Below are 3,607 nucleotides of genomic sequence, written 5' to 3'. Positions count from 1 at the left end.
GAACCGTTTAAAAGCTGCTCTATATGCTTTTTAAAAGTTAGTGCCAGCAGCCTGATTTCATTCTGGTTTCCCAGTTTTTTACAAAACTGAATCCCTGCTCCCTGCATCATCGTCTCATCCATGAATTGAGACCCCAGAGCTCTGCCTGCCTCTGAGGACCTGCACCTGGAATGGGCAGCATTTCAGAGAATGCCACCCTGGAGGCTCCAGATTTCAGCTTTCTACCTGAAATCCTAAATTTGGCTTCCAGAACCTCTCTCCCACATTTTTCTATGTCGTTGGTGCCCATATGTACCATGGCAGCCAGCTCCTTCCTAGCACCGTCTATAATCCTATCTGGGTGACGCGTGAGGTGTGCCACCTTCCCACCAGGCAGGCAAGTTAACAGGCAGGCAATCCTCATGTCCACCAGCCACCCAGCTATCTACATTTATGATGGCCGACCTAACCCTTTCCCCGGTACTATAGAGGTTACATGGGGAAAATCAATCAGGAGCCTGAGGTTTGTTTTTTTTAATTTAATTTTATTTATATTCCAACTTTCAGCACTTCAAAGTGGATGACATTCCGGTACTATAGTTATTTCTTTATTCATAGTGGGCTCACAATCTGACCCTGAGGCCACAAGGAGTGGTGACAGTGGTATTTAAACCCTGGTTTCCAGCCCACTGCTCTAACCCCTAGTCTTTTACAGCCAGCGAGCAGAGGTGTTTCAGGGATGGAGCTGAGGCAGAGCTGGAGGGGCGGAGTCAGCAGAATTTCAAATGTCTCTCCAGTACAGCAAAAAAGTCGAGCCATGCACTTGGAAAATTATTCTTGGTGATGAGCAGGAGTTTTAATTGTTATTCGCCTGGTATATTGAGAGAAGGTTTTTTTATTCAGATGATCTTCAGCCGGTCAGCAGGCAGCAGTATAAGAGCGTTCCACTGGCACCAGGAGCTGGAGCTGAGGGGATGAATCCCAGGACCGATGTCTTCACCCTGCTGCTAAGGTTCTGAGAGAGAGAGAGAGACTGTAACACTGAGGAGAGATGCTCGTTTCATAGACATTGCACTGCTGCTGAGGATCTGTTAAAGTGATAGAACGGGCTGAGAGAATGACAGTTGTAATCAGCAGAAAGAGAGTGAGAGACCTGTTTCAGCTGGGAAGTACAGCTGTGGGTTGACAGGAAAAGGTTGCACAGGGCCCTCATATCTGACTAGGAAGGAAGTAGCACTTCACTCTGCAGGCAAACTGTTAAGTACCAGCAGTTACTGTTCCTTTTCTTTCCTTTTTGCTGTATCCAGTTTTTCAAGCCTTTTGAGTTAACTGTAAATCATTTTCTTATATATAATAACAAACATTCATTTATTAGCACTGTTTCTGTGAATGATTAGTGACAGGTAAGTTAGTGCTGGGTATCAGCAGGGTCCTGCACCAAGTCTCACACAGTTCTTTCAGGTTTTTTGTCAGGTAGAGCTGGAGTAACCAACAAGCATCTGAATCAGTGAGGAGGTCTTCTGACCACAGATTGTGCTATTTAGTGTTTCCTCAATTGTTATATTTATTGTTTTGTCTTTTCTGGGTCCCTTTTCTAAGGTCTAAGCACCTCCCAGAGGAGGACCTAGTTTAGGGTAGTGAGTGGACTAAACCATTTGCTATGTCTCACTGGAGTAACTATAGAGGGCACAGTTCCCTGTGATCTGAGGGACTCCTCGTCTCTGAGAAATCACTGATTAGCACTGTGAAATCCCTGAATACCAACAAAATGTTTCTTCATTTATATTTATAAACTAATAGGTCCATGCAGCGGTGCTGAGAGCAGGAAGTTAGCTGCACTTACCCAGGTACGAGTTCCCGCTGGATAGACCCAAAGACAGTGGAGTAAGTTTATCTAGCTAACTTCAGGGCTGCTACCCAACTAAACATAAGCCCCACACCCGGTCATCTCTTTTTAACCAGGTAAGTTAACCATTCATTGGCCCACAATTTTAACACTTTGCGGTTTGTCCAGCTAAATTCCAAACTCAGCTGGACAAATCCACTGACTGAGGACCTTTAAAAGTATTACAGGGCACAAAGCGATGTTTGCAAAGGCTCCTTACCGGTTTTTTTTCTTCGTAGCGCATGCACTGCAATCAGACCAAAAGCACACGGGATGTCAAGGAGAAGTAAGGGAAAGGAAAAGGGGAAAGGGGAAGCATAAACAAGACAGAGAAAGGGGAGGAAAAGTAGAGAACAGCAAAGGCAGGTGGGCAGAGAGGAAGGAGAAGGAAGATATAGAGAAGGGAGGCATGGGCTAGGGGAGAGGAGGGAGAGCAGAGGGAGCATTGGAAGGAGGGGTGGGAGGAGTTGATAAAATAACAGGAAGGAGCAAAGGAGAAAAAGATGGAAGGGGGAGAACAAAAGATAAGGCAGGGAGATTGATGGGAGAGGGAGGAGGGGAGATACGGAGGAGAGCAGAAGGAGCAGTGGAAAGAGGGATGGGAGTAGTTGCACCGGTGCTGAAGTTTGCAGGACGAGCAGAACCAGAAAGAGAAAGAAAGGAGATATGTGAGCATTTCCTGATGTCCTACTTTCCATCTGAGGCACAGACATTGATATTGGTTATCACAAAGTTAATTGTGCCCATTTCTGTATACAAAGTAAGGGGTACGTTTTCAGAAGAGCTGCTGAGTGACCACAAGAGTTGATTCTGTTTATTGGATAAATTTTCAATCACAGCATGGCGGCTGGAAATGTTCCCAAATTTAGCTTAGCCGGTTCAGCACTGAGAAGCCTCCTGAAAACTTACCCTGAGCAGCTCCAGAGGATCTAACCTCACTGAAAGGCCTGTCCCTTAATCTAAAAAAAATACCTACCTCTACCCTGACTCCCAATCGCTCGGTCATTTTTTATGCAGGCTTGTCTTCGTCTGTAAAGAAAGGTTCAGACTTTAAAATGTGTAAGGCTGAATGCACATCACAATTATATAAAGGGAGGACAATAATGAAAGCCATTTCTGGGGGTAAAGCGCTCTTTTATCCACAGAAATAGGCTGTGATTACTGTCCATCCTCTACACAAGTAAAAGTAGGAGCATATAACAAGGCATATTTCTGGTTTGGAGTTCGGACAGGGGGAAAACTATATGCTACCCAGCTAAACATAAGCCCCACACACGGTCATCTCTTTTTATCCAGGTAGGTTAGCATTCATTGGCCCACAGTTTTAACACTTTGCGGTTTGTCCAGCTAAATTCCAAACTCAGCTGGACAAATCTGCTGACCGATGACTTTTAAAAGTATTACAGGGCACAAAGCGATGTTTGCAAAGGCTCCTTACCGGTTTTTTTTCTTCGTAGCGCATGCACTGCAATCAGACCAAACACACACGGGATGTCAAGGAGAAGTAAGGGAAAGGAAAAGGGGAAAGGGGAAGCATAAACAAGACAGAAAAAGTGGAGGAAAAGAATAGAACAGCAAAGGCAGGTGGGCAGAGAGGAAGGAGAAGGAAGATATAGAGAAGGGAGGCATGGGCTAGGGGAGAGGAGGGAGAGCAGAGGGAGCATTGGAAAGAGGGGTGGGAGGAGTTGATACAATAACAGGAAGGAGCAAAGGAGAAAAAGATGGAAGGGGAGAACAGGAGAT

The 3,607-nt window shown here is 45.4% G+C and overlaps 1 long non-coding RNA gene across 1 annotated transcript; it reads right to left on the bottom strand.

Annotated features, from left to right (window-relative positions):
- Nucleotides 1-218: 218 nt before the first annotated feature.
- LOC115091279 lies at nucleotides 219-3,485 on the bottom strand. The gene is made up of 4 exons (XR_003856657.1): nucleotides 3,303-3,485; nucleotides 2,841-2,893; nucleotides 2,085-2,483; nucleotides 219-994 (listed from the first exon to the last, which is right to left on the bottom strand). It is a non-coding gene; the product is annotated as an uncharacterized LOC115091279 (long non-coding RNA).
- Between the last annotated feature and the right edge of the window lie 122 nt (nucleotides 3,486-3,607).

The sequence above is a fragment of the Rhinatrema bivittatum genome, chromosome 4, assembly GCF_901001135.1.
Source record: "Rhinatrema bivittatum chromosome 4, aRhiBiv1.1, whole genome shotgun sequence".
NCBI lineage: Eukaryota > Metazoa > Chordata > Amphibia > Gymnophiona > Rhinatrematidae > Rhinatrema > Rhinatrema bivittatum.
Note: the sequence above shows the minus strand (reverse complement) of the source record. Positions and strands in the feature narration are given on the sequence as shown.